Source organism: Solanum verrucosum, unplaced genomic scaffold (genome assembly GCF_900185275.1).
Source record: "Solanum verrucosum unplaced genomic scaffold, falcon-dt-bn FXZP01000182.1, whole genome shotgun sequence".
Taxonomy (NCBI): Eukaryota; Viridiplantae; Streptophyta; class Magnoliopsida; order Solanales; family Solanaceae; genus Solanum; species Solanum verrucosum.
Genome location: NW_026020378.1, coordinates 5,334,293 through 5,353,919, shown reverse-complemented (window position 1 = coordinate 5,353,919; position 19,627 = coordinate 5,334,293).

The window sequence follows — 19,627 nt, the reverse complement described above, 5'->3', positions numbered from 1 at the left end:
AATCGAGGTCTTCCACATAATTTTTTACAAATAACACATAAAATGCACATGTTGGTCAAGAAGAGGGTCTCTTATCCTAGACGGACCCAACCATTATGTCGAGTCTCACTAAGTCAAATGCAAATTATACAAATAAGCGGAGCCTACTAGGAATACGCTGGTAAATGCTTCAATTTTACTAGGTTCGATCCTGAAGGAAATAGGTATCTAGACTGGCTTACTCGAGTGGACAGCTCGAGCTAGGGAGGGGCAACTTATCGGTAGCAGCGCTATTCCGACTTCATTGCTGGTCTAACCCTGCCTAACATGTGTGACTAAAATCCTTCACTGGGTGCCTAGACACTCCAGCTTTATCTCAAAAGAAGATGGGATGCATAACTGCATTCCCTACTATCCTATTTTTTAGAGACTCAGATGGTGTGCGAGAAGACACTTATTTACATTTCAACCATATCAAAGCAATAAATGAGCAACAAGTAGCACATTTGGTCATCAAAACAATATATCCAATATAATAAAATAAAGTAAAAGTCAAATATACAAAGCTCGAATTCTGGTTAGTCCCCAGCGTGAGTCGCCAGAGATGTCACACCCCTTTTTTGCGCACAGCGGCGGGAGGGTTTTTCCATTTTAAGTGACGTTATTGATTAAGGGATTATTTTGTTTTTCAGAATCGCCACTGGGAATTGAGTTATGGTGTTCCCAGTCACCTTTTTGTGTAATCCCTAATCATAAGGAAATGACTCTTTATTTGGTCTACGAATCAGAAATTCGGGTAAGGAATTCTGTTGACCGAGGGGAAGGTATTAGACATCCCTCGAATCCCGTGGTTCTAGTACGGTCGCTTTTATTGACTTATACTTATCTTGATATATATTTTTTTTTGGATAATTTGTGTCTATATGTTATGGTTTGCTTATTGTTGAATTTTTATTAGTCTTAAACCGGATGCATAACTGCATTCTCGCTCTTGACATTTGGAGACATAACTGTCTTCCCCTCTCGAGTTCATCACATCACATAATCTCAATTTACACTTCTTGGTTTGAATTAACAAAATTAATTATCAAAATAATTTGGTCAAGGTGCGTAACCGCATCCTTGAATTTATTAAGTATCTCAAAAAGATGTGGAACCACATTCTTAATTGAGATGAAATTTAATTATTATTACTCATATAATGTATAATAGAGCCTAATAAATACCTATGACTATATTAAAATAGTCTAAAATAGATAGAGACATCAAAATATTATAGTGTTCAAAAAATTTCCTATATTTCAATTACCCCCACTCGGCTTACTAAATTTTATTATGTTGAATCTTATCATCTTGACGCAATTATGCTTCCAGATATTAACAAAACAGAGCATGGTTAATTTATATATATACTTTTTACTATTCTAAATCTAAATAATAAATTTTGAATAAGACAAACATATGAATTAAAATCACGCTTCAACTAATGATTAATGACACATGTTGACCTATTTTATTAACAATAAAGTAAAAAAATCTTAAGATAAAACTTTTATTTTTTGTAAGTTATTAAACCAAATCTAATAATATAATTAATGAACCCATAAAAGGCCCTTTTTAGAGAAAAGATAAAAAATAAAAAAATAAAAAAAATCTTTAGTATTTATACTAAATTTAAACTAATATTATCTACATGTCATATAGAATAATAGGAACACTTTGTTTTATTAATTTTATATTATTATTTTTTATTTTTGTTGTTCTTTGTAAGTTTCTTTTTTTTTTTTTAAACGTTCTGTACCATTATTTTTTTTTCTTTTTCATTCTGTTTTTCTTCTTTGCTTTTTACTTTAATTTTTGTCGTTCTATGTTTTTGTTTTCTTTTTTTTTCCTTTTGTTTCATTATTTTTTTTTTCGTTGTTCCTTTTGTATATTTTTATAATAATTTTTATTTTGTTTGACATTCTGTACATTTATTTTTCTTTTTCTTTTTAATCTATTTTAATTTTAATTTGTCTTCGTAGCTTCTCCTTATCCTAACAAGTTTATTATTATTATGTTTTGTTAGAACCCTAAATATCAAGACAACACACATATTATAGCGTAAAACATGACTTAATACTTTTCTAATTACTATCAAACAAAGAATTCATTCAACTTAGTAAGACACAAACATAAAAACTTTGATAATTAATTAAGGAAAAAGAGCGAGGAATGGACTCTTAAACATGTAAGAAATACTCACATGTCATATAGCATGTTCGAATATATTTCAGTACACAACATTAATAATATTAACAGATTGAACACATACGAAATCTGAACAACTTCAATATATTGAAATTAATTCTTGCACAATAATGACATAAAATTATGCAAAAAATAAAAATACAAATAAATGTTACCTCTTGTGAAAATTAGTTAACGAGAAGAAATGACAAATAATCAGGAGCCACGAACTTGAAACCGTGAAAATAGATTTCTAGATCTTCAATCACAATGTGAGAAAGTACAATATGTATTGCTTTTTTTTTAATGCCTATCTCTCTATGTATGCCTTTTTTGTGTGTCCTCTTTTTTTTTTCTTTTTTTTTCCATTTGTACGTATGTGTCCTATATATATAGGATAGGTTTTTTTCTTTTTCTTGCAGATTTTAGTAGTAGTCTAGTGGGTATAGGAGTGGGTAGTGGGTTGTTTAGTTGAGGAGAATGTGAGGGAGTGTAGAGAATTGTGGGAAAGTGGGAGTGTGGGGGGTGTATGGTATTGTTGTTGTTTATTTGTTTATTTATTTTAAAAAGCATCCAACTGTTTTTGCTCTTCTTTTCCTTTTATTTTCTTACGTGTAGTATGTTTTTGGGTAGGTATAGGAGTGGGGTAGGTTTGTTAGATTAATTAGGTTATTTTTTATTTACTTTAGTTTTAGTTTTATTTTACTCTTAAAATAATAGATTATAATAGCATATCAACTAATTATTTAAAATTAATAAAAATCTAAGAAAAAGTCAACTAGCTATAAGATAAGATCAATTAAATAATACTAGCTTATTTATAAAAACTTAATTTCAAATATAGATTTTTTGTAATCTTTCATTTCTTTTTAAACAATTGACAATAAAACTTACCTTAAAAAGTGATTCTATTTTGTTGTTTTCAAATCTTTTAAAATAAACTTAATAAAATAAGAGAAAAGTTAAAATATTTAATTTATATTTATAAAAATATTTCTGCTCTAAAAATGGTGTAAAATTTTAAGTTCGGTAAAAAATTACGTGTCTACAACACCATGAAATGATATGCCTCAGAATACCAAATACTCTCTCAGCTGTATATACATGATACTCCTTGGAAATACATCGAGAGTTCATGACCCATGGGGGACTCGTGAGGTCCATATACCGACACGAACGATCTCCACGTGTCTGTGCGGACAATCTCAACGCACTATCATAAATCAAACAATTTTCGCATGGACAATCTCCACGTGCCCAAATTATAATCTTAACATCTTACCATCCCCAGCACGGACGATCTCCATGTGCCCAACTTATACTCAATCTCATGTCAATGCATGTGCAGAATATGATTTCAATAAAAGGGATGATACATCTCAATCAATTATCAATATGATATGTAATCACCTCAGCTATCACCAATATACGAGTTCAATAAAGAACACAATCAAACATAATAAATCAAGTCAATAATATATCAGCTAATACCCATATGCTTTGGCATTCTCGGATTACAATCCGCATTCTATAGTAATAAACTTTCCTTTATAACACCGATACTAGTACCAATGCCCGTCACCAACAATTCTCAACACATCACACACAAACAATTAATCACATTGCCTTTTATTACCCCTTTTTCATTACTAGAATTAATCAATGTGGACATGTCAACCCATCACCAAGTCTCATTACCCCCAAACACATATTACAAGGAAATACACGAATTCCATACATTTAACAAGGGCTTAGAAATCCACTTGCCTCAAATAGTCGAACAATCACTCAGGAACTTGAGTCTTCCCTTTTCATTGTACTTCAAACTCAAAGCAATCTATTCACATTAATAATCACAATAAGATTTCGAAACTATCAACACTCATATTACTATATGTCTAGCCTAGATCCATAAAAATCCACCCAACTCTATATTCAACTTCCTAAATCTTGATGTCAAACGTCAATTAACATGTCAACTCTTTCAATTTTCTCCAAATTTCAAGTCTAGGGTTAAGTTTCAATTTCTCCAAATATCATAAATCTAATGATATTCATACAATACTATTTAACTAGATATATCAATACAACAAAACGTACATAATGCTATCATAGCTATAAAGAAGATCCAACAATTTTTAAACCACGAGAAATAATTTTAAAACCATTAAAATCTGCATAATATCACTTAAAACTTGTCTGAAGTTATCCCTGCCAATCATTGGCTATCATTAGCCTCATAATCATTAGCATATTATTATCCCTCCATTGGTTAGATGCTCTTAGGTTTTATTTCTTTTTCTATTAGTAATATTTTTACAACCCAACCTTAAATTGCCGTATACATATTTGAACATGTAAATTTGCTAGCAGTTCAAATTATTTTCCTACCCCACTAAATAATATAATATAATTGATTTCATACACCATTATCAATCAAAGTTGTGAACAAATCTTTACCTGAATTTGACCCTTTCAGTTTAACGTCGGCCGCCTTTTTGTTATCACTGCACCACGGTTCTTTCTTTCCCGGAAATTTCTTTTATCCCTTATTAAATAAATTCTGATTTATAAATATTAAACTCTTTCTACTTAAATTCAGTTTTTATACATGGACCAAGTTAAATAGGGTATTAAATTATGAACTTGGCCCATTACCCACCAACTAAATAAATTAATTATTTAATAATTATCAGTAAATTAAATACATGTAGTTATTGAATAGTTCAAATTTTTCAAACCAACTTCACCAAGTTGATAAAAAATGACTCAGGACAATTATCGAGAGAGATAAAATAGTAATTTCCAAAAATAACCTTTTTGGGTCATTACAAGTTGTACCGAAGGAACTGGAGGGAAACTATTGAATTTCCTTTGTTTAGAATGTTAGATCTTTAAGAGTTGGGGGAGACAAATAGTAGTTGATAATAATTGTCATAATGATTGGCAATGATGAGATAATAATAATAACATAAGGTTGTGATTATTATAGAATAGACCAAATTCAATTCAGGCAAGAAATTATACATCCTAATTTCGTTACTGGTAGTAACGCCAGTGACCTTTGATGTTCGAGATTTTGTGTATATGTTATCACATTATAATTCAAGTTTTAATTTATTGAGATAAGTAATTAAATATTAGGTGTATTGTATAATTCTAATATCATTAAAGTTATGATAATTGGAGAAATTGAGACTTATCCTTGGACTACTTTAGAAAATTGACTAAAGATTGGGATGGGTTATTGAGTCTAGGCTTGATATAATTATAGCAATATAAGTGTCTATTGACTCATTTACTTACAAATAATGCATACTTGATAGATTGGGAACATTCTAAGGCATTCAAGGAAGGAAAAGAATTGGTGGCTTGCTTGACATTGGTTCTTCAGTTGAGGTAGGTTATGATTTATTCTATTTGATAGATAAACTCTTAATAGTGATTGATATGCATTGAGTGATATTGTGAAGTTCTCTATGTACTTGATTGTGTGGTTGTGTGGTTTGTGATTGGTCTGAAATCCTGAGACCGTGAGATTTATAATCTGAAACCCTCTCTATCGAAGTGATGCCTCGAATAAAGAAGGCTTGATGAAATATTGTTCATGAATTGAAAAGTGGTGATAATAAATGAAAAATTAATGATATTATTGGATCGGAGTGTCACGTTCCGACACGGTATAATTGGATCGGAGTGTCACGTTTCGACACGGTATAATTGGATCGGAGTGTCACGTTCCGACACAATATAATTGGATCGGAATGTCACATTCCGACATGGTAACATTAAAGGAAAAAGATATTGAATTAACTTAATGTACTCAATCTCAAAGAATCCATTTTCCAAATGAGCGTGGTGTGGAGGCATGAGTCCCCATATGTGTGCTTGATATTGTGATTGATTGCGTACTTACTTTAGTGTTGTTGTCACTCGTTCATGTTGTTTGTTGCTTGCCACCTGCTAAGTGTCATAGTTGATTTTATACTATTATTCATTGTATATTAGTTTTTATTTTGGGTTGGCCGAAGATACCTACTCAGTACATGTTGCCCCGTACTGAGCCCTGCTTGTGTTTTTCTTTGTTTTCCTTTTATGGAGTGCAGCGAGTGTACCAATGACTTCAACTTGCCCTTAGCTCTAGTCAGTCTCCAGCATATCAGGTTCCAGGGTGAGCTATTCATTCAAGCTCGTGTTGGATTCTCTTGGTCATGACATGATGTCCTAAGTTTTCGGACACATACTACTTTATTCTTTTATTTTGGTGTATTTGATACTCTTAGACTTAGTATTTGGAGATTAGATGTCCTTGATGTGATGACTTTCAGGTTTTGGGAATGACATATAGTAGACTATAATGGATTTGTGTTTATTACACTAATAAGATTTAAGCTTCCGCATTATGGTTAATATTTTGTAAGTTGAATGATTAATATATGTTGGGGTTTGGATTCCTTGGTTCGCCCACCTAGGAGGTTAAGTGTGGGTGTCACTCATGACTCGATTTGGATCGTGACATTAAGACAACAAGTTGATTAAGAAATTATATATATATATATATATATATTACTATCATAAATTTTATATCAAGTCAAAATCAGATAAAACAAATTTATACCGAGAGAGTCAACACAACACGCGGCACAGAAATTATTTTATATTTTATTAAAAATGGAGATTTAGGATGTATACACGTATATATAATGGGAGAGAATAGATTAAAGAAAAGTTGTGGTAATGTTGTGACTGTTGAGGCCTTTAGAATGTGACACGTTTAACTAAATGGGAAGAGTCCAAATGCTCCATCTGTAATGGCAAAAATGGCCTTCAACACAATGGTTATACCAAGAAGCACACATGTCGACGAAGACGTGTGCTTGGAGAATCTTATACTATTGTGTATAATGTATGTATAAGATATTGTGTTTGTGTCAGCACGGGCCCAATATATGTTATTTTTAATTTTTTAATTTATATAATATTGATGAAATTTGCAGAGTTATGTATTTATTAGAATATTTTAAATTGTTAATTTTATTATAACCTGTAGTATTTGTTACGCTATTTTCAAATAATATATGTTACTTTCTCGATCTCAATTCATGTGGCACAATGAAATGCATAGTCAATCAAATGTTTATATGGTTTTTAAATATTTTAAATTATTAATTATTGTGATTTATGTTTTTTACATAATTTTTTAAATAATATTTCTTATATAATTTTAAAATATATAACAAAATATATAGGAAAGTAAGACAACTAAATTAAAACGAAACACTAAATACTCCTCTATTTCATAATAAGTGATTTTTTAGGCTTTTTTCATTATTCAAAATAATTGAATTGTTCAAAGTTCAGGATGAATATTTGAAAAAAAATTCGTATTTGCGCTTTCATTTATAGAAGTTTCATATTTTCTTGAAGATAAATTACACTGCTTATAAAGTTATATTTATGATTTTATAAAAGACAATAATAAAAATTATGATTTAAATTATGTCCTTTAATATTTTCCTTAATAGAAGAAGCATTGATAATTTACTTGAATAGGTAAATGTTTCTAAAAAGTTATGCTATTTTTTGTATGAAATGACGCCTCTCAGCCGACCTTATAAAGCAAGTTGGCCCACAACCTAGGGACATACGGGTCGATATGTTAATATTGGCTGGGTTTTTTCGTCTAACAATAGAAAGGTACAAGTTTCAAGAAGCAAAATACTCTTTTGGTGAGAAATAAAACATAAAAAATATCAAAACTACCCTTCTGCATACAAGCAGGCATGTTAAGGCATGTAGACTCTTCTAATCTATCTATATATAAAAGGAGAGGGAAAAAAACATATGTGTCAGCATCACAAAATTTAGAGATATATTAAATAAAAACATAATTTAAAAAAACAAAAACAGTTCAAAATAAAACATAAATTTGAAACATTTTTTAAAATCTATTTACGTTAACAAACTAATTGTATAACTTCCTGCGTTATTTAAAAAGAAAAAAATATATATACTATGGACAAAATCCAACTTTTACCACTTGGAAATTTTAAAGAGTTAAAATTAAATTTAGCGTTATTCTTTTAAAAAAGAAGAAGATAATACTAAAAAATCAGATGTTTTTAATATATATATATATATATATATATATATATATATATATATATATATATATATTATGTTAACTTATATTGTATTTTAAAAATAAAATGATTTCAAAAATAAAATATAAGATAAATTATTAGAATTATTTATTAAATAATACACAGTTATTACAATCAATGAATACTACCTTTTCGTATTATTTTTTTAATCTTTAAAAAATAAAAACAAAAAAAAAATGTAAGATTTTCTTGATACATTCTAAAATAACTAGTATACGTGTCCGCGCGTTGCGCGAATATTTAAAATGTATTAATTTTATAATTTAAAAATAATTAATATGAATTATTATTGAATAATAAAAATGCATATGTTAAAAACACCTGATGCTAATAAAAATAATTTTACCCTAATTTATGTGTAGTGAAATAATGTTCTTCGAAGAAATCAAACAATTCTAATTAACTTCTCCCTCTCATAGTATAATGAAGATCAATACCATATGTAGCGTGCACTTGATATTTGTACTAATTGATTGATTTTAAATCCACGTGTCAAATTTAAATTTAAACCTAGTATTAAAAATAATGATTCTACTTTGAAGTTTGAACTAAAATCTAAACATAATTAACAAATCATATTGCAGCCTCTTTAGCACACTCCTCTCTGGTTCAATCCTACAAAATAAGACTATTTTCATTTAATCAAACATAATTTAATTAAATAAAAATGCACAAAAAATAAATTTCAGCGACAAATTAAAAAGAATCACAATTAAATTAAATTATTTTCAATGCAAAAATTTATTTTGATAGATGAAAAAAAGGGAATCATCTTCTTTTCCTTTGGTTTACTATGAGTCTCTTTTTTTTATTTTATAACTTTTTTTTATTCGTTTTGCCTTTCTAAAATATATCATAAATTATGTTCTTTAGTAATACCTATAAATTAACAATGACAGATAATATAGGATTTAATTTTAAATTTTTTGAACTAATTTTATATAAATAATTAATTATTAATTATTATTTTTAATATTAATAAAACAGAATTGCAGCGTTATAAGCACCTCTAACATGCTATTATGAGTAAACCGTAAAAATATACATAACAAAGTCATTTAAAGTCAATTTTAATCCAATATTTTGAAAGCAATAATATAAATTATTATCTTAGATTCAAATACATGTAGACATATTTTATATGGGAGAATTAAAATATAAATGAAAATGAAAATCTGAAAATAACATTTTGCAAGTCATCATTCATTTTATATTTTTATTATACACTCTAAAAAAATCAATAAATATATTTTTTTAAAATAATAATTTTTCTTCTCTTATATTTTCTATACGAAGTTTTGAGTTAAATATTGAAAATAAATAATTAAGAAATTTTGTGGAGATGATACATGACACTTTTTCTTCTCCTATTATTTATAGATAGAAGATTATTATTATTATTATTATTATTATTATTAGATAATGCTTTTTTGTTAATAAGTTTTTAATTATATATATTTAATTGTTTTTTTAAAACTCAAAATTGAAGAATCTAACTTGTATGTTAAAATTTAACGTTTTTCCTTCTTGTTTTCTATTTTTATTTGACTTTTTAAAATGTAAAAACTATGGTAAATATTTTGAAAAAAAATAACGTAGTTGTAGTATTTTTCAAAACATTTTAAAATTTAACTTATTTTAAAATTTAAATTTTATTTTTCAAAATTAAATAATTAAGAAATTTTGTGGAGATGATACGTGGCACTTTTTCTTCTCCTATTATATATAGATAGATTATTATTATTATTAGATAATGCTTTTTTGTTAATAAGTTTTTAATTATATATATTTAATTGTATTTTTAAAACTCAAAATTGAAGAATCTAACTTGTATGTTAAAATTCAACGTTTTTCCTTCTTTTTTTTTTAAAAAAAAAAACAAAAATTCTAATTTGTCTTCTAAAACAGTAACTGTTTTCCCTTTAATAAAAAAATTACATTAATTCTATTTAATTAGTTTATAATTTAAAAATAAAAAATTAGAGATTAATTGTGGCGCTGACACGTAAGCGCTATCACCTCTCCTATTATATATATATATATATATATATATATAGAGAGAGAGAGAGAGAGAGAGAGAGAGAGAGAGAGAGAGAGATTTTAAAAATAAGACAATTTCAAAAAAATATTTAAATTATAAGTTAAATTATTAGAATTATTTTTGAATAATACACAATTATTAAAAACAGTAGTTACTTCTTTTTCTGTATTTTTTAAATCTTTTAAAAAGAAAAACAAAAGAACACAAAAATATAAGATTTTGTTAGTTAAAGAACTAACTAACAAATATACATAAAACACAACTCCTTCTTCGTTCTCCTTTTAATATGAAAATGTATATTTTTTAAATGCCTATATAATTGATTTAAAATTCAAATTTTAAAAGATGGATAACTAATCTTATCTCTAAAAGATACTTTCAAATTTTAAAAGATGGATAACTAATCTTATCCCTAAAAGATACTTAACCCACACTTTTTGAGGGAAAAAACTACCCTTAACAGCTAATTCCATCTTTTTAAAAACCTATTCACACCATAATTTTTTTATTGTCTTATCTTTATTCAACCTCTTAACATAATAACTTTATTGCTTTTCAAGATGCTCTTTCAGATCTTATAATTTCTTTTCTAATAGTTCTTTCGTTTCTGCCAATGAATCTTTATGGTTTGAAGTGAAGAGTTATATGCATATAATATTTGTTGCATATCGGAACAATACGAATAGCCCAAATTAGGATGGGAACATCCTTTCCAAGTCAATGTGGTGCATACCTAGCGAGTTTGGATTGTTGATTCTCTTTTTCTTTTTTTAAGCAATTGCACATATAGTTCTTCTTCTTTATTCACAATTTAGAATTATTATTCAATTTATATTTTAGTATTTAAATTGTTATTAAGTAGTTAGTTGCTCTATCCAAATTAGCATGTATATGTCTGTTTTACTTCATTTTTTATGAACTAATAAATGTATTTGTATTGGACGCATTTGTTCAGGTAGGAGAAATGTGAAACAAGACTATATGGAAAAGGTTTGTTTTTCTATTTTACATTTTATGTCGAAATTTTTTCGGTTTCAAATTTTATAAATGCACATAAAGTTAACTTATCAAACTTCGGAAGAAAAGATCTCAATTTTAATAAATTGATAGCATAATATCATTTATGAATTGTACTCTATTATTTAAGTTAAAGTAATTTTTCTCTTTTTCTAATTATATGGTGATTATATATATATATATATATATATATATATATATATATATATATAAAGCTGAATAGAAGAGATGTAGATTTGATATCAAATACACGATTAAATATTGTGTTTTAAAGGAAGAACACACAAACAAGAGGAAATTAATGAAGGGTAAATGAAAAAATTAGTCAAGAATTCTTAAAACAAGACTTACTTTTGAATTCTTAATACAACTAGAAAATGGACTACATGAAAACTTCAAAAAAAAAATTACTTCATTTTCTTCTACTTTTTTACACTTAATGTTTAGTTCAATTTAAGACATTTGAATTCATAAATTATGGGATGACTTAATTAATTCATGCAAATTTATTTGATTAATTTACAAATTGTACATGTTAAAAAATAGTGTGGTGTGTATACTGTCATTTCTTAAATTTATTTTCTTCAGTTCTAATGTAGTATGAGTTAAGTTTTACGTTTTCATAATATTCTCTAAATAAAATTGTAGTTGTAATATTAAATAGATACCGTTTCTTAGTACTTCTTTTGATAAAGTAGAGTTAATGAGTAAATAATAGATGATTAATAATACCAAAAAATATTTAAATAAAATGTTTTAGAATTTAGCACAAAAATTACAAATATGCAACTCTAAATCTTATGAAATTTAATTAGTTTTAAAAAGAAGTACAACAAAATAAATTTAATAATAGAATATTGTAAAAATTAACTGTACATTGTAAACTAATATTTTATTAGATTATTTGTATAATATGTAAAGTGGGATTAGTTCGTATTATGTTAACTTATAATGTATTAAGTGGACTTTATCGGAAGATTACATATAAGAAGTTCTATGCATAATAATTTGATTAGTTTTAAAAGAGAGGTACAACAAAAATAAATTTCAGAATATTGTAAAAATTAACTGTACATTGTAAACTAATATTTTATTGGATTATTTGTATAATATGTAAAGTGGGATTATTTTGTATTAAGTTAACTTATAATGTATTTAAGTGGACTTTAACCGAAGATTACATATAAGAAGTTCTATGCATATTTTTATTTATTATATACACTTTTGTTTTATGCGTATTAAATAATTGTAAGAATTAACTGTACATTGTAAACTATATATTTTATTACATTATTTGTATAATATGTAAAGTGGGATTAGTTTGTATTATGTTAACTTATGATGTATTTAAGTGGACTTTAACTGAAGATTACATACAAGTAGCTCTATGCATATTTTTATTTATTATATACACTTTTGTTTTATGTGTATTAAATAATTTTAAAATTATTATTAACAAATTTAAACAATGAAAAAATCAAAGGAATAGAATGAAAGAGCATAAATAAATAAAATTTTAAATCAAAAGAAAATTATATACTTATCAACATCGAAAGGAAGGTTATAAATAACATTCTGGAGTCAAGTGACAAAATAATAAAAAGTCACTGAGTAATAAAATGTTATTTTGAATTTTATTGTTTTTAAATTAATATAGCGACATTAGGTGATAGTATTTAATTGTAAATCTATATGTTTGTATATATTTAAGAAAAACAAAAAATTTGCTATAAAAATATTAAGTTCGACGAACTCATATATGTTTTAGTTTGCTTATGATAAACTAAGCACATATTTTTAAACAGCGGTAGTATCTACAGCATGGTAAAAGAAGAGTAACAGACCATGATACCTGTTTGGCAGAGCAGACTAAAAGTACTTATTTTTAAGAACACTTTTAATAAAATAGTTTTTCAGAAAAATGCTTTCGAAACAATAATCATTTTTAATTGACTAAATTCATTTGAAAATTACTTTTGTTTGTTTGGTTAATCTTTTTTAAACAGTGAATTTGAAGACAAATTACAAAAAAAAAAACATGTATTAATATACTTTTAATGTAATAAGAAATATCAAATAAAATAAATTTAATAGTCATTCTACAAATTAAATCATAAAATAATAATAAAGATTTTTTTAAAATGTAAAATTAAGTATACAATTCTAAAATGAAATGAAATTAAACTTATGAGATATGTTAATTAATTAACAAGGGATATATTGATAAATATGTATAAATACTTTTGTTACTTTTGTCTTGATCTTTTGTTTTTTTATTTTCTTATTATTACTTATGCTTCTGAATTTTTTTAAGAAGGAGAAACTTTGAAGTTCTTCCAATCACAAAAATAAAATAAAAATTCTTCTATTTAAAAGTAGTTTTACGGATTGTACAAATAATTTATTTTTTGTGAAAAAAAAGAAAGACGTAATTTTAACTTTTAACCGCTTGGCCAAACAAATTCTAAATCAAATGACAAACTAATACAAAAATCTTCTACAAATGTTATAATTGTAATTATTGAAATACTGAATATATATAAATACAATTAAAAAATAAGAAATAAAAAAATATTGAATGACTATATAATTGCAACATTTATATTTTATGTCTAATGTTCGTGTAGTAATTTGATCACATTTGAATTTTGCAAGAATTTGAGCTATATATGCTTATACAGTTCTTCGATCATAAAATATAATACAGTTAAAATATAAATTATTAGATGATGATCTAATTATTATTGAACATTTCGTATCTATTACCCATTTAATTCTATATAGGTAATTCAAGTAAGATTTGATGCTCCTTACAACTTAAAATTTCATGATAAATTGGGTCATAGTTGATACACTAATTTAAATGATACAAGTGTATGCTATATATTCGAGTATAAATATAACGTAATTATTTTCATTAATATTATCCGCGCGATCGTATACTAGTAAGTAGTAATAGTAATAGTAATATCATCATTAAAAATAACAAGTACTACTAATGTGAGAAAGAAGGGAAAAAACATAAAAAATAACTCTTTTTTTTATTGGATTTTCTTTTTTGAATATCATCATTAAATACAAATAAGGAAAAATTACTAAAATATACGTCTTATGCTTCTCTTATTTTCAATATTCCCTTCTATTTCTAAAATCTCTAAAATCCCTTAATTTTTTTAATGTATCCAAGCTACATATTATGTATCCGGTTTATTTTATAATGTATCCGAACTACGTATTATGTATTCGATTTATTTTATAATGCATCCAAGCCAGTTTTTATGTATCCAATTTATTTTACTTTTTCATGAATTAATGTAATTATAAACTAAATAGGAATATATTGTAATTTCATATTAAAACTACGTCATTCCTTAAATTTATACTAAAAATAATAAGTATTACTAATGTGAGAAAGAAGGGAAAAAATCATAAATTTTTTTATTTAAATGAGGTTTTACAGATTCACACGTGATCCTAAAGGTTTAGATTCTCAATGCTTGACCAATTGCGCTGCAAGCAGCCTTTGTTTAAGGAGTGTCACCTTTTAAAATATATCTTTTATGTTTTTCCTTTCTAATCGTATATAACATATTGGCCAAACACATATACAACCCCTCTAACTTGCCCTCATTTTTCATTTTGGCACTCCAACTTAGCCTTGTTCCATTTTAATCCTTAAACTCCATTTTTTATGTATCATTTTAACATGAAATACTATTTTTATGATTTCTTTAATTTTATATATATTCTTCAATTGCAACTTCTTATTTTAAATTGACATGTGTCAATTAATTTTAGTTTAAAAAAAAATAAAAAGTAACAAAATATAATTCTTTATTTAAAAATAATAATTTCTTTTTAAGAGTTTTATGTATTTTTATATGAAAAATAACTGACAAAATTGTATTGGTTTTCTTTCTTAAAAATCACCGACAATCTAACAAATTAAAGTCAGTCGAGTTTTAACATTTTTTAGTAGTGTTATTAACAATGAACAAGAGTCTTTTTTACTCATATTGAAGATGAGTTTTTTTATTCGTATTGATTTATATTAAAAATAAAAAGTGAGTATTTACGTTAAATTTAGATAGCCTAGATGATAAGAAATAATAAATAAGTAGTGTTATTTAATTTAATTAAATGTTTAAGAAAGAAAATCAAAGAACTTTTGTTAATTTACTTTCATGCAAAAATACAGAGAAATCTCAAAAAATAATATTATTATTTGAAAAATTTTATGTTCGTTCGCCAATGTTTAATTTTTTTTACAAAAATTAACAGACACACGTCTATTTTTTTAAAATAAAAAATTGCAATTGAAGAACATACATAAAAAAAATCATAAAAATCAGTATTAGTGTTTCAATGATAAAAAAAATACGAAGTTTAAGGGTTAAAATGGAACAAGGCTAAGTTGGAGTGCCAAAATGAAAAATGAGGGCAAGTTTGAGGGGTTGTGTATGTGTTTGGCCTAACATATTTAGTAAAATTTTCGAGGAAGTAGCGTCACATGACACCTCATAAGCCTTCTTAAATTTGATCATGTATATAATTCAAACTCAGAATTTAATATATATATACAATGTAATTTTTCGACTGGACACCCTAGATGGCTATAGCTCCGCCCTGAGCTATTGATAATTGATTTGGTATCAGATTAAAAAATATAGGATGGTTAGCGGGCGGTGTATTAACTCCACCATTTCATGCTCTCTTCTTTCACTTTCACTCACCAATATATTGATCTCCCATCAAACAAACAAAAAAATTCTAACCCTACTTAAGCTGGTAATTTAGTAATTGTAAATCAAAGTGAAACATATATAAAAATCTAAGTTTTGAGGGTGCATGCACATAAGTATTTTCTTAACAAATAGAGAATTATCGGGTTAACGATTTCCCCAATAAGAAAATTGAGTAATTTGATCTCGCAACGATAAAACATTAACTATAAAATTTTAATCTGTTCACCAATCGTTAATCCGATAATCCATTACCAATAAGCCAATTTTGCGGTACATCCCTAACTCCTATTGCAAGATTAGGGGTATTTAAGTTTAGTTAGTCAAGTAAAAATTATGATTTTAAGATTGTCAATAGTTTGAAGATAGAATTAATATTGGGTAAATTTTAGGAATCACATAGTTTTAATATGAAATTACAATCTATCCCTATTTAGTTTGTAATTACATTAATCCCTTAAAAAGTAACACAAACCGGATACATAATATGTAGCTCGGATACATTAAAGAGTATCTCGAATACATTATAACATAAACCGGATACATAATATGTAGCTCGAATACATTAAAAACTAGCTCGAATACATAATATGTAATTCAGATACATTAAAAACTAGCTCGGATACATTATAAAATAAACCGGATACGTAATATGTAGTTCGAATATATTAAATACTGGCTCAGATATATTAAAGAAATAAGAGATTTTAGAGGTTTTTAGAAATAGAAGGGGATATTGGAAATAAGGGAAACATAAGACGTGTATTTCAGTAATTTTTCCTTAATATTACTCCCTTTATTTCATATTAACTAAATTTATGAGGTAAACACATATACTACAAAAATCAATCAAGGACATAATTTAAGCCATAATTTTCACTATTATGATAATCTTTTACGAAATCATAAATAAAACTCTGTAAGTATTGTATTTTATGTCATAGAAAATATAAAACTTTGATAAAAAAAAGAGAGGAAAAATTACGCGAAAAAGCAAACATATACTAGTTAATTAGCTAATATAACTATAGTTTGAATTAGTTACGGCTCACAACTTAATTTTTAACTTTAATTATGTTACCAGTCCTCTTTTATACATATACAAACACAAATTATACACACATATACAATTACATGACATATAATAAATACAATTAGCCTCTCTCCACTCTCTGACCTTTCTCGCTAGCCTCTCTCCTCTCTTTCCCAATCTCGCTCGCCTCTCTCCTCCCTCTCCCAATCTCGCTCGTCAGATATACAAATACATATGTATATCAATTTTATATATATATATATATATATATATATATATATATATATATATATATATATATATATATATATATATAGTTTGCCTCTCTCCACTATCTACCCTTTCTCGCTCGCCTCTCTCCTCCCTCTCCAAATCTCACTCGCTAGATATACAAATACATATGTATACTAGTTACATATATTCAATTATTTGAGAGATATACATATACAATTCATCTCTCTCCACTCTTTGACCTCTCTCACCCGCCTCTCTCCTCTCTCTCCCAATCTCGCCACTCTCCTACCTATAACATTTAGTTACGAATCGTAATTAGCAAACTATAATTATAGAGCATAATTAAACTATTTTTGAATGGCTATATGCGAAAGTTGCCCTAAAGAAAAGTTCAATTATTTTAAACAATTAAAAAATCTAAAAAAATTCAATTAATACTCTCTCTATTTCAAAATAAGTGAATTCTTGAGACAATGTACACCTATTATGAAAAAGAGTTTAGAATATAAAATAAACACCACTTTTTAGTTTTACCCTTTTAGATATTCTTAAACTATTATTGGAAATATAAATAATTTAAAGTAAAATTATAAATATGAGCAATTAACTCTCTTGAAATTACTTGCCACCTAGAAAATATAAATATTTTTTATTCATAAATCAAACACTAAAAATTTTCTTCTCTAGTAAAAATAAAAGATATTTCTCAAAAATATTTTTCATTCATAAATCAAACACTAAATTTTTTTTCTACTCACCAACCAAACATGAGAAAATAAGTAAAAAATCAATTTGTTTTTCAGGAAAACATTTTCTAGAAAAACATTTCCTTCGTACCAAACACACCCTGAATAATTATTTATTTTGAACTATATGAAAAAAGACTGACACCAAATTTAGAAGTGTGTTCAATAATTCTCATACGCTACTTCCAATCCGTTGATAGACTTTTTTTATTAGAGTATTATTTACGAATCCTCTCTATTACGAATCCTTTCAGATCTTCCATTTGCCTGTCGCAGATGACTTTAGCTCTTCTATTGAACAACCCTTTTATCAAATCTAACAATAAATTCAGCTTTTTCTTCTTGTTGGAGGGTTTTAATGTGGCAGGGCAGTCAAATGCGACAGGATAATGGAAGATCTGCTTATTAAAAGCTCAATGGGGGCGTTTTCATGTCAAGTTCGTAGCAAAATCTCACCGAAGTAGCAAAGTAGACAATTCATTACTATTACTCTATTGTGTATTTTCCGCTTTCAGTCTTTGCCTGTAGAATTTAATACAAGTTACTATTTCTGTGTTGAGAAAATGAAAATATATAGCAGTGTTCAACTTTGTGCAGACCTATATGTGTTGGAGTTTAAGCACTTATTTGGTTTCTCAATTTTTTTAAAAAGATCTACTGTATGATTCTTTGCTTTTGCGGTATGTGCTAGCACTTTTGAGCTTCATTATGTATGTTTGGGTACATATACTTACCTACATAGAGAAAATGACCGAAATGGTGCTTAACGTATGGGTAGTATGCTTTTTGTGGTCTTAATCTATTTTAATTAATTGAAATGGTCTTTAATGTATAACAAAGGTGTTCATTTTTGTCCTTAGTATATTTTAGTTGATTGTTTAAGTATGTTTAGGTCTCCGAATGTGTACTTGTTTGTATATGTCCTTACCCATATAATTTATACAGGCTTTGTCATGACTACTGCACAAAGTTGTTAGTTTTGTCTCTCAAGTAAAACTTGATTTGTGAATTCTATCGGAAACTGCTTCACTGGGATATCTATGTGTACACATGAACCTCCATGGGTTATTAATTAACTGTCAAACATTTTGTGGTAAGACAAAGATAAGGAGTTACAGGATTAGAATCTTTATCTCCAAAAAGAAGAGAAGAGGTTATAAAATCAGAATATCTTGCCTTCCATTCGGATCCAGCTTGCGCGCTCCTCATGGTCAAAGTTATATTGTGGTTTTGCCTCCTCTTAATTTTAACTTTAAACCTCATGATTCTCAACCTACTTCATTGATAACTAAGCCACTCCCTTGGGTGCCCTCCCATATCCTTTTTCACGAGCCAATGCATCCTATCCGGCTATTTCGAGCAACATATCTCATTTTGGCTAAGTATGAAGGTAATAATTCATCATTTGGTTTTTAAAATTTTTGATGGAGAGTTTGACAATT